The sequence below is a fragment of the Coregonus lavaretus genome (assembly GCF_964263955.1).
Source record: "Coregonus lavaretus genome assembly, chromosome: 10".
Taxonomy (NCBI): domain Eukaryota; kingdom Metazoa; phylum Chordata; class Actinopteri; order Salmoniformes; family Salmonidae; genus Coregonus; species Coregonus lavaretus.
In genome coordinates, this window is record NC_139997.1 from 37,958,679 (window position 1) to 37,972,433 (window position 13,755).

Sequence of the window (13,755 nt, forward strand, 5' to 3'; positions counted from 1 at the left end):
TTATTCATCATAACCTCTGTCATTCTGACAGTCGTAACTTCCTTGCATCTGCAAAAACCAGAGTCTTACTTATGATTCAGTACTACACAAATTGGTTTAATTATTTATTTACTAGCTAATTAAATGGGAACATAGGATAAACACACACACACACACACACACACTGTACCGGTTATTGACAGGAAACTTAATACGATGAAAACAGTTCCCTAGTGGAATGACAACAACATTGATGCTTGTTAAAGAAGAGAGGAAGAGGGAGAGAGACACTTAACATTGCCACATTTGGAAACTACTCTTCTCTATAGTAACCATATACTTTGCACACAAACCGCCGCCCTCTTTGAGTAAGAAATCATGAATGTATTTACGTGAAATGCCTGGTTCGCCATGTATTTCTCTCTGTGGACAGGACCGCCCTAGAAAGGGAGTTGGGCCTTCTCGCGGCACGCTTGTAAGGCTCTGATTGTCCAAAAAGGTTCCAACAAGTCTTCTACTGTTGTTCTCTTCTTCGTAGTTGTCCGGTCTCCGATGACTTGTCGTGTAGTCCTGAACAGAATTACAGAGTTGATTTTCCTTCCATTCGCTCTTGAAGATGCTTGTTTGAAGATAGGCTAGCCAGCTGCATCGATAATTCCCAGTGGGGTGATGGGTGTAGCGTAACAGGATGGCTTGAGCAGAGTAATAGGATGGGCTTACTTAAATTCGATTGCGAAGATACCTTACTTAGGACAGCTAATCAGCCATAACAGTGATTGTCCGGGAGGTGAGTTTATTCTCGCCATCTCGTGTTGAGATTCAAAGTTCAAACCATTTGAAACGTGTAGGGGCCGCTTCACGTTTTTCTGGTCTGATATGTTAATTTCTTTACCCATCTTTTATACACTCTGCTCAAAAAGGGGCGGTTCCGTCAGGCTGACACGCTTTCTGACCTCACTTTGGGCGGTGACTACTAACTGTGCCAAGTTATGAAAAACAATTATCTCATATAACTTCTCAAATCACATCCCTCTCTTAACAAAAACACTTTCATCATTTTTCATATTATATGCACAACGCATAGGATGGACACTTCATACATGTAGTGGGTATACTTTCCAAGTTACAGTATTTCCTTTATAACATTTTTAATGACATCACAAAATAACAAACCAAATGACATTAGTGTTCTATAAATCGCCTCCGACCATTCCCCACGTTCTATGTTAGAAATATTGTTCCAGTATTCGCTTTTGAACATGTTAGAGTTTCAGCGGGAAAAAGTCTGTTGAAACAAAGACATTCCTTGGGTGAATCTTGAGAGGGAGATCCTGGCCTTCTTTGTTGATTTACAACAGGGTGTGAGCTGTTAACTCCCCTCTACGGGTAAGAGGGGGTCTGATTGAAGTTTTTCATTGCAAACCTGATCTGACCTATTTGGATTCTCGTGGACAGTCATGACAACAAGGAAAAGCAGAAGCGATAATTCACACACATCACACCAAAAAGTGTACATACGTTTTTTTAATTTTTAATTTTAATTTTAGTCATTTTAGCAGACGCTCTTATCCAGAGCGACTTACAGTTAATGAGTGCATACATTTTCTTTTCATACTGGTCCCCCGTGGGAAACGAACCCACAACCCTGGCGTTGCAAACGCCATGCTCTACCAACTGAGCTACACGGGACAATCAAGGAATCATCATTGCCATAACGTAATTAGTGTTACGTTAAAATTATTAGAAATATCTTCCTGATCAATTTCTTCATTATCAATTTCACAACTCTCAGTCATAGGAAACAGCAAGTGTAGTTCACTATCAGTAAGGTTCATGTGAACCTGGAGTATATCCTGAGACAGGTTTATAGCTTTATAAGAGGTTGCAGTGGGAGTAAAAGACATTCCTCATAAAATATTGCACAAATGTACATTATGCTCAACACTGTTTCAGGGAAACAATGATCAAACACACACTAAGATTGTGCAATGACAGCAGATATCACATATAAAAACATTTCTTGCAAGTCTACCATTCCCTGCCAGTGTTGTAGGGTTCACACCAGTCTCAGTCTCATTGTCAGGTCCAAAAGACATGCTGAGCATCTTTGGATGACAGCAGCTGTGGTCACATCACGGTCTTGCTTGCTGTGAGATGGAGAATGGAAGGAACTTGTTCAGGAGTCATAATTACTAACAACACCATCCTACTCAACCCTTTTTCTGACAGCCAGCTATAATTAGGTCTCACAGTTCTAAGTTGAACTAAATTATACTGTATGTAAAATATCAAAATTAATATAAGTGCCCTCTGAAGCAGTACAGATGAAAATTAATTGAATTACAGTGAGGGAAAAAAGTATTTGATCCCCTGCTGATTTTGTACGTTTGCCCACTGACAAAGAAATTTTCAGAAAAAATCCAGAAAAAAGCATGTCAAAAATGTTATAAATTGATTTGCATTTAAGTGAGGGAAATAAGTATTTGACCCCCTCTCAATCAGAAAGATTTCTGGCTCCCAGGAGTCTTTTATACAGGTAACGAGCTGAGATTAGGAGCACACTCTTAAAGGGAGTGCTCCTAATGTCAGCTTGTTACCTGTATAAAAGACACCTGTCCACAGAAGCAATCAATCAATCAGATTCCAAACTCTCCACCATGGCCAAAACCAAAGAGCTCTCCAAGGATGTCAGGGACAAGATTGTAGACCTACACAAGGCTGGAATGGGCTACAAGACCATCGCCAAGCAGCTTGGTGAGAAGGTGACAAAAGTTGGTGCGATTATTCGCAAATGGAAGACACAAGAGACACAAAAGAACTGTGAATCTCCTTCGGCCTGGGGCTCCATGCAAGATCTTACCTCGTGGAGTTGCAATGATCATGAGTACGGTGAGGAATCAGCCCAGAACTACACGGGAGGATCTTGTCAATGATCTCAAGGCAGCTGGGACCATAGTCACCAAGAAAACAATTGGTAACACACTACACCGTGAAGGACTGAAATCCTGCAGCGCCCGCAAGGTCCCCCTGCTCAAGAAAGCACATATACAGGCCCGTCTGAAGTTTGCCAATGAACATCTGAATGATTCAGAGGAGAACTGGATGAAAGTGTTGTGGTCAGCTGAGACCAAAATCGAGCTCTTTGGCATCATCTCAACTCGCCGTGTTTGGAGGAGGAGGAATGCTGCCTATGACCCCAACAGCACCATCCCTACCGTCAAACATGGAGGTGGAAACATTATGCTTTGGGGGTGTTTTTCTGCTAAGGGGACAGGACAACTTCCCCGCATCAAAGGGACGATGGACAGGGCCATGTACCATCAAATCTTGGGTGAGAACCTCCTTCCCTCAGCCAGGGCATTGAAAATGGGTCATAGATGGGTATTCCAGCATGACAATGACCCAAAACACACGGCCAAGGCAACAAAGGAGTGGCTCCTGAAGAAGCACATTAAGGTCCTGGAGTGGCCTAGCCAGTCTCCAGACCTTAATCCCATAGAAAATCTGTGGAGGGAGCTGAAGGTTCGAGTTGCCAAACGTCAGGCTCGAAACCTTAATGACTTGGAGAAGATCTGCAAAGAGGAGTGGGACAAAATCCCTCCTGAGATGTATGCAAACCTGGTGGCTAACTACAAGAAACGTCTGACCTCTGTGATTGCCAACAAAGGTTTTGCCACCAAGTACTAAGTCATGTTTTGCAGAGGGGTCAAATACTTATTTCCCTCATTAAAATGCAAATCAATTTATAACATTTTTGACATGCATTTTTCTGGATTTTTTTGTTGTTGTTATTCTGTCTCTCACTGTTCAAATAAACCTACCATTAAAATGATAGACTGATCATGTCTTTGTCAGTGGGCAAACGTACAAAATCAGCAGGGGATCAAATACTTTTTTCCCTCACTGTATTGATTGAATTCGACCCCAGTGCTACTCTTCCTGGGGTCCAGCAAAATTAAGGCAGTTATACATTTAAAAAAACATTACAATACATTCATAACATATTTCACAGCACACTAAGTGTGTGCCCTCAAGCCCATACTCCACTACCACATATCTAAAACACAAAATCCATGTGTACGTGTGTGTATAGAGCGTATGTTATCATGTGTGTGAATGCATGTGTCTGTGCCTATGTTTGTGTTGCTTCACAGTCCCCGCTGTTCCATAAGGTGTATTTTTATCTGTTTTTTTAAATCTGATTCTATTGCTTGCATCAGTTACCTGATGTGGAATAGAGTTCCATGTAGTCATGGCTCTATGTAGTACTGTGCGCCTCCCATAGTCTGTTCTGGACTTGGGGACTGTGAAGAGACCTCTGGGGTATGTTAGAACGACTGGCACACAGCTCAGACACACATGCATACCCCACATGTCAACACCTCTCACAAACACAAGCAGTGATGAAGTCAATCTCTCCTCCACTTTGAGCCAGGAGAGATTGACATGCATATTATTAATGTTTGCTCTCTGTGTACATCCAAGGGCCAGCCATGCTGCCCTGTTTTGAGCCAATTACAATTTTCCTAAGTCCCTCTTTGTGGAAGTGCTGTTAAGAAGGTAGAGACACACTTTATTATGGACAGACTTCTCCCCATCTTAGATACTGTTGTATCAATATGTTTTGACCATGACAGTTTACAATCCAGGGTAACTCCAAGTAGTTTAGTCACCTCAACTTGCTCAATCTCCACATTATTTATTACAAGATTAAATTGAGGTTTGGAGTTTAGTGAATGATTTGTTCCAAATACAATGCTTTTAGTTTTAGAAATATTTAGGACTAACTTATTCCTTGCCACCCACTCTGAAACTAACTGCAACTCTTTGTTATGTGTTGCAGTCATTTCAGTCGCTGTAGTAGCTGACATGTATAGTGTTGAGTCATCCGCATACATAGACACTCTGGCTTTACTCAAAGCCAGTGGCATATCATTAGTAAAGATTGAAAAAATTAATGGGCCTAGACAGCTGCCCTGGGGAATTCTACCTGGATTATGTTGGCGAGGCTTCCATTAAAGAACACCCTCTGTGTTCTGTTAGACAGGTAACTCTGTATCCACAATATAGCAGGTGGAGTAAAGCCATAACACATACGTTTTTCCAGCAGCAGACTATGATCGATAATGTCAAAAGCCACACTGAAGTCTAACAAAACAGCCCCCACAATCTTTTTGTCATCAATTTCTCTCAGCCAATCATCAGTCATTTGTGTAAGTGCTGTGCTTGTTGAATGTCCTTCTCTAAAAGCTTGCTGAAAGTTTGTTGTGAATTTGTTTACTGTAAAATAGCATTGTATCTGGTCAAACACAGTTTTTTCCAATAGTTTACTAAGGGTTGGTAACAGGCTAATTGGTCGGCTATTTGAGCCAGTAAAGGGGGCTTTACTATTCTTAGGTAGCGGAAGGACTTTTGCTTCCCTCCAAGCCTGGGGGCACACACATTCTAGTAGGCTTAAATTGAAAATATGGCAAATAGGAGTGGCAATATCGTCCGCTATTATCCTCAGTAATTTTCCATCCAAGTTGTTAGACCCAGGTGACTTGTCATTGTTGATAGACAACAATAATATTTTCACCTCTTCCACACTCACTTTACGGAATTCAAAATTACAACGTTTATCTTTCATAATTTGGTCAGATATACTTGGATGTGTAGTGTCAGCAATTGTTGCTGGCATGTCATGCCTAAGTTTGCTAATCTTGCCAATGAAAAAATCATTAAAGTAGTTGGCAATATCAGTTGGTTTTGTGATGAATGAGCCATCTAATTCAATGAATGATGGAGCTGAGTTTGCCTTTTTTCCCAAAATGTCAATGTTAAGGTGCTCCAAAGCTTTTTACTATCATTCTTTATGTCATTTATCTTTGTTTTATAGTGTCGTTTCTTCTTCTTTTTATTCAGTTTAAACACATGATATCTCAATTTGCAATACGTTTGCCAATCGGTTGTGCAGCCAGACTTATTTGCCATTCCTTTTGCCTCATCCCTCTCAACCATACCATTTTTAAATTCCTCATCAATCCACGGGGATGTAACAATTTTTACAGTCATTTTCTTAATGGGCGCATGCTTATTAGTAACTGGAATAAGCAATTTCATAAATGTGTCAAGTGCAGTGTCTGTTTGCTCCTCATTACACACCACGGACCAACATATATTCTTTACATCAACAACATAGGAATCACTACAAAACGTATTGTATGACCTCTTATACACAATATTAGGCCCAGACTTTGGAACTTTGCTTTTCCTAGATATGGCTACTATATTGTGATCACTACATCCACTGGATTTGGATACTGCTTTCAAACAAATCTCTGCAGCATTAGTAAAGATATGATCAATACATGTTGATGATTTCATTCCTGTACTGTTTGTAACTACCCTGGTAGGTTGACTGATAACCTGAACCAGTTTGAAGCTTTCTCTTGAGTGGGCAGCCTGATGAAAGCCAGTAAATATTTAAATCACCCAGAAAGTATACCTCTCCATTGATATCACATACATTATCAAGCATTTCACACATGTTATCCAGATACTGACTGTTAGCACTTGGTGGTCTATAGCAGCTTCCCACCAGAATGGGCTTTAGGTGAGGCAGATGAACCTGTAGCCATATTACTTCAACAGTATTTAACATGAGATCCTCTCTAATCTTCACAGGAATGTGGTTCTGAATATAAACAGCAACACCTCCACCATTGGCATTTCTATATTTTCTGTAAATTATAAAACCTTGTATTGCTACCACTTTATCATCAAAGGTATTATCTAAGTGAGTTTCAGAGAATATGAATGTCATCTGTTACTAGCAAATTATTGATTTCATGAACCTTGTTTCTTAAGCTATATATGTTAACGTGGGCTATTTTGAGCACTTTTCTTCTGGGATGCTTGCTTGGTTGTCTGAGCATGTGTCTTTCCCAGTGATCCTGGGAGCTCCTTTCCCTACCTGCATCTTACTGTAGACCCAGGGCAGCAGGCGGCTGACATGACTATAGACCCCCGGCCTGTTCCTCCTGCCACAGCCTACCCCCCCAGCTGGTCACCCCCGTCAGGTACCAGCGCTGGTCTGAGTCCTTACACACCAGAGGACCTCCACTGTCCCCCAAGTGGAGGAAAGGAGTGGTAGGGGGAGTGGGAGACGGAAATGGAGACGGAGAGGAAGAGGGAGAGAAGAAAAGGGAAGGAGGGAATAAAGCGACACGGTAAGATTTGTGGACTTCATGTAAGAAGCTGTGTGGAAGTAGCTACTGTCTGGTTCTCTGATGGGTCCAAGTGTCCTCCTCCACTCACCTGGCAGGAGTCCTTGCCTCCCTTCATATCTCCAGCACACAACATGTTCTGAGAGACCTGGCCGTTGTAGACTGTGTTTCTGTTACATACACTGGAGTCAATAATGTCCACAGTCACCTCCATAAGACTTGTGGATCCACGGTCTGAACACAAAGCAAACAAACCAGATATTACCATACAGAATATCACACCAGATTGTTTTCTAGTCCTTAATCACATCACATCTCCTATCATGCTGTTTTTCTATTTCCTCTTCATGTTCACCCCAATGCCAAACAGAACATAAAAAGTTGCCCCTCTGTGCCAGTCCCTGTGACTCTCACCTGCCCCCTCCTCTGTTGTCCCAAATCCAGAGGTCCAGCATTCTGTCCCAGGGGAGACGGTCTTGTCATAGGCAGGCAGACACACAGGCTGGATGCTGTCTGAAACAACACACACACACACACGTTAATTATGATGATCAGAGATAATAGGGATCCAGTATGGTGTAATGTGCATCAATAATCATGTAATATTGTTAGGTTAAAGGTGAACTCACTGGAGTAGTCTACATAATGTGTGAGTTTAAGCAGGGCGATGTCATAGTTGTTGGTGTTGTCATCATAGCTCTCATGGACAATGATCTTCTCCACCATCTCAGGGAGAGGCAGCATCGTCTGAGAAACCATGCCCAGTTATTGGGCACCAGGTACGATGAGTCCTTCCTAGAGAGAAAAGAGTTGTTAGGTAATTTCACTCTTCACTGATAACTGTTTTAGCCATGTTCATCCTAAGCACTGTTCAGTTTTAGCTAGCTCACTTCAGTTAGCTTTGTTCAGTTCCAGCTCTGTTCTATCTTTGCACTGTCATATCCCAGTTATTTTGTCTAAGCATTGTTACGTTTCAGGGCTGTTCTATATGTTCTGTTTGATAATGTCATTACTGTTCTGCTTTACATTGTCTCAGCACAGTTCCTTGTCCATTGTCTGCTGTGTTGTCTGCCGTACTGACCTGGGGAAGCAGTGGGCTGCTGTCACCACAAAGTCAGGCGCCACCAGGGTGCCTCCGCAGGTGTGAAAGCCCTGAAAGTGGAGGCTGACTTGCCAAGGCCAATTGCCCAGATTCGCTGCAGAGCCCCCTATGATTCTGGATGACTGCTGCCGGCCACAGTCTACAGAGAGAGGGAGTAAGTCCGTCCATAGTCGGTCCATAGTGCTAATACAGTATGGGGATTTGTATTTGGTCCTCTGTTCATCAGGAGAGCTAGATCAAACTCTATGCAGCCTTGAAACACCACTGGTTGCCTTTGTGCATGAACTGAGAGAATGTAAAGACAGTTACTCACTGATACACTGCAGGGAGACAGTGTCCTTGTTGGGGCAGGATGAGCTACTGAACACAGACAGAAAAGCACATTTAAATCAGATCACCAATGAGGTCACATGTTTTATTTGCCTTCCTCACTCCATCTAATGGTGGCATTTTTGGCTCTGGTACATGTTGTCTCTTATCATAACAAATATGTGAAGTGTTTTGACTTTGTTTGATGTATTATACACAACCATAGCCACAGGAAGATATTTGGGGGTGCTGTGTTTTTTTCGCCATTTGGGGGGGGAAGACATTTTGTTGGGGCCCGGCTACAGACAGCTATATCGGTCCGCTAATACAGGACTGGTAAAGGCCCAGTGCACTACTTTTGTGAAAAATGTATACATTTCACAAACACATATATATATTTTTCTATATATATATTCTGATTATTCAGGGGGTGCTGCAGCATCCCTACTTCCCGCAGCTATGTACACAAATTGGCATGTAAATTATTACTCAGTGTGTGACATATGCAAAGGGCTGTTGAGTGTGTACAGGAGTACTTACTTTACTGACACCTTTCCCTGGATGGTGTTGCAGGTCTGCCCTGTCACAGTGAGAGTGGTAGAGGATCCATCTTTCACACTGCTAGTGCTATGACTCCTAAATAAATAGATGCAGAGAGAAGTTCATATACACGTCGCCCACATCACTACCTCACACCACTAAACCATTGATTATTGATTATTGTACTGCAATATTGAGGGAACTAGCACACAAGCATTTCGCTGCACCTTTTATACCTTCTGTAAACTGTGTACATGACGAACAAAATGTCATTTGATTTTGATTTGATGGGTATAGTCAAACAGGGGAAGATCTTACCCTCTGAAGCCTAGTTGTGCACAGGTCTGGTCAGCCAGTCCCTTGTTCCAGCCATTGTAACACACAGGGAGGAAACTTCCAGCGCTGTTTGTCTTCACCTGGAGAGCCCCGTTCGACCCGAACCTTACTGGATAATACACAGATGCATCACTCAATTAGAACATCACTGGATCACACAGATGCATCACTCAGTTAGAACATTATAAATCAATTACAGATCCAGAAAGGTTGCTTCTCTTTTTGTTACTGACAACAAAAACTAGGTGTAGCTACAGGGGTACTGACAACAATTGGTCTCATCACTGCCCAGTTTGCATTCCTGTCGGGCATCACACTCCACAGTGTTGGAGGGACAGCTGTCTTTCTCCATCTCGCTGGGCTGGTAGGCTTCACTGCTGCTTAGGTAGCCAGACACCAGGGACAGAGGTTATACCAAAACAATGCAATATCATATGCGGTATATTACATTCATATACACATGATACCCTAAATATGGAATTTATGATTTTGGAAATAAATGTTTCTGTCATAAATTCTCACATATTTTATTGTTACATTATGTCCATGTAAAATTATGTTACATTATGTACACATAGTTGTATGTTGTACTGTATGGGTTCTCTGTAAGTTATTGGTCCAGTTACCTCCCAGCCAGAGAGCGATAGCGAGGGAGACAAGCAGTAGGGTGGCTCCTCCTGATCCTCCGTAACAGTGGGAACTGTTCCCACACGACAAGCATTTCTTACGACGAGAGGCTGCAGGGGGGAGAAACAGGGACATTTTAGGTTTAGAAAGAGAGAGAGAGAGAGAGAGATGGAGCCCTCTCATAGAAAGAGTTATAGTTATAGTTAGGGAAAGGAATATATATTGAGGATTGAGGAAGTAAAGGGAATGTGAGGAACTTACGGGCACTCTGAGAGACATGGATGACATTTGCATGTGGTATAGGCTGGGTGATGTAGTAAGGTTGGAAGGTGGCGTCAGACCACCCTCTGGTTCCCACCACCTCTCCATACTGAGGAGGAGGCTGGGTGGGCACTGCTACTATGTAGTATGGGGGCGGATGGTCACTGTTCTGCGGAGAGAAGGGAGTCAGGTAGGGATTGGCATTAGTAGGCTATGGACATGATCAAATTCTAAACACAGGCATGCCTTCTATGATTACATCTGAAGTTTAACTCTAGCCAAAATCCTACACAACCCTAAACTATAAAGACACAACTGATCAAATATACAGTGCATTCAGAAAGTAGTCAGACCCCTTACTTTCCGAATGCACTGTATGTACAGTCAAGGCCTTATTTTAAAATGGATGAAATTATTTTTTTCCCAATCTACACACAATACCCCATAATGACAAAGCGAAAACAGGTTTTTAGACATTTTTGCAAATGTATTAAATATAAAAAACAGAAATAGCTTATTTACATAAGTATTCAGACCCTTTGCAATGAGACTCGAAATTGAGCTCAGGTGCATCCTGTATCCATTGATCATCCTTGAGATGTTTCTACAACTTGATTGGAGTCCATCTGTGGTAAATTCAATTGATTGGACATGATTTGGAAAGGAACACACCTGTCTATATAAGGTCCCACAGTTGTGCATGTCAGAGCAAAAACCAAGCCATGAGGTTGAAGGAATTGACCGTAGACAGGATTGTGTCGAGGCACAAATCTGGGGAAGGGTACCAAAAAATGTCTGCAGCATTGAAGGTCTCCAAGAACACAGTGGCCTCCATCATTTTTAAATGGAAGAAGTTTGGAACCACCAAGACTCGGCCAAACTGAGCAATCAGGGGAGAAGGGCCTTGGTCAGGGAGGTGACCAAGAACCCGATTGTCACTCTGACAGAGCTCCAGAGTTCCTCTGTGGAGATGGGAAAACCTTCCAGAAGGACAACCATTTCTGCAGCACTCCACCAATCAGGCCTTTATGGTAGAGTGGCCAGACAGAAGCCACTCCTCAGTAAAAGGCACATGCCCGCTTGGAGTTTGTCAAAAGGCACCTGAAGTACTCGCAGACCATGAGAAACAAGATTCTCTGGTCTGATGAAAACAAGATTGATCTCTTTGGCCTGAATGCCGAGCGTCACATCTAGAGGAAACCTGGCACCATCCCTACGGTGAAGCATGGTGGTGGCAGCATCATGCTGTAGGGATGTTTTTCAGTGGCAGGGACTGGGAGACTAGTAAGGATTGAGGGAAAGATGAACGGAGCAAAGTACAGAGAGATCCTTGATGAAAACCTGCTCCAGAGCGCTCAGGGCCTCAGATTGGGGCGAAGGTTTACCTTCCAACAGGACAACGACCCTAAGCACACAGCCAAGACGACACAGGAGTGGCTTCGGGACAAGTCTCAGAATTTCCTTGAGTGGCCCAGCCAGAGCCAGGACTTGAACCCGATCGAACATCTCTACAGAGACCTGAAAATAGCTGTGCAGCGACACTCCCCATCCAACCTGACAGAGCTGGAGAGGATCTGCAGAGAAGAATGGGAGAAACTCCCCAAATACAGGTGTGCCAAGCTTGTAGTGTCATACCCAAGAAGACTCGAGGCTGTAATCGCTGCCAAAGGTGCTTCAACAAAGTACTGAGTAAAGGGTCTGAATACTCATGTAAATGTGATATTTCAGCTGTTTTTGCTTTGTCATTATGGAGTATTGTGTGTAGATTGATGAGGGGAAAAAACGATTTAATCCATTTTAGAATAAGGCTGTAACGTAATAAAATGTGGCAAAAGTGAAAGGGTCTCAATACTTTCCGAATACACTGTATGTATGGCTGCATTTCAGATACATTTTTGAACATTTGAATGTTGCAGTGATAGGACCTAGGCCTAGTGTTTGAGCGAGCGATAGAGAAAAAAAATTTGATAGCAAGCCCTGATCCCAGTGACTCGACTGCCCCCGCATGAAGAGAAAGAGAACTGCTATTTTTCAGGGATTCACAAGGCTCATTTGAATTTTCTTGAGTGATCAAGATAAGATCCAACATCTGTATGACAAACATTGATATGGGGAATTTGTAAGTCCACGACATGGTCTTGGCAATATTCTAACACACACACCCATATATGTCTACTCAGTGGACCCAAACCAAAATCTACTCAGTGGACCCAAACCCGAATGGCAAATTACTGATCAGTGAAACACAACTGAATTTACTAGCAAACATTCAAAGCCGAGATCCAATTCCATAAAATACTCATTTAAATGCCTCAAACTTCTACTAAACTCACATTTAAATAAAAAATGCAAGGTCTATCGAACTTGCAGCCATACCAGGGACAAAACTAGACCTGACAATGTTTTGTCCCCAAACCAAGTAGGAACAACAATGTCCGATGAGTTATAGAAGAGAGTAAATCCACTTACCTGGTCATGTTCCATATGTGTGTGTGGAGGCCTAGTCACTGAGGCCTGGGGTCTGAGGTGGTCTCACTGGGGTCTGGGTCACTTCTACAGGAGAGATTCTATAGCTTCGTAAGTCTCTGTCCAGTCTCTGTCCGTTCCAAAGTGCACTGGTATCCAATCCTCCCTCCCTCCCTCCACCTCCTCCTTTCCTCTTCAATACTGGCCAAACTGGTTCTACCATGGAAAGTGGGTGACACGATTTGTGACACATGCACAACAGGCAGACATGCTTAATTCGTTTTTTTTAAATGTTGTTTTCTAAAGAGATCATTGGAATTACTAAATACAATTACAATGCAATATCTTATGTTATCTATGAAGATTAAAACAAATTCACTCCATGAATGTTTTGTAAGATTATTATACTTTTTTATTTAAAGACAAGTATACATTGACACATTGAACAAACAATCATCCGATGCATTGCACAATAGTGTTTCTAACACCCGTCAAAAACAAGAATAACACACAAAGCCCAAAAAGCAACCACTTCTACCTCTACCAATGATGCCACAACTAAAATAGCTTATTTGAGTATCTTCCCCACATGAAAAGACACATGTTTGCTGTCATGGATCTGAAATAGACAAAACAGGTACCTTTTCAATACATGTCACATTCTGGATCAAGTGATTTACGTCAGTGTGACAGGTCCTGTAGGAGGATGATTTGTACACACAAGGACTCAACTACAGTTATTTTGGTTACAGGAATAAAGCCATCAATGTCCCAACTGAGGATGTTCTTTTAGAGTAGAACAATTACTATAACTGCTCTACCAAAACCATTAATGCACATGCAACTCTCCTGATGAGAGCATGAGAATAACAAACTAAAAGTACATTGTTTCCTACAGTTGCTTCTCTGTCTTTTACTTTCAATGGA

General features: G+C 42.2%; 1 pseudogene across 1 annotated transcript; it reads right to left on the bottom strand.

The window, feature by feature from the left end:
• Positions 1 to 12,846, bottom strand: LOC311136321 (transmembrane protease serine 13-like; annotated as a pseudogene). Its single transcript has 13 exons — positions 12,832 to 12,846; positions 10,363 to 10,531; positions 10,101 to 10,211; positions 9,742 to 9,882; positions 9,457 to 9,583; positions 9,139 to 9,234; positions 8,603 to 8,649; positions 8,269 to 8,428; positions 7,817 to 7,982; positions 7,602 to 7,700; positions 7,279 to 7,421; positions 6,935 to 7,091; positions 1 to 48 (listed from the first exon to the last, which is right to left on the bottom strand). The product of its transcript is annotated as a transmembrane protease serine 13-like (transcript).
• Positions 12,847 to 13,755: the final 909 nt, after the last annotated feature.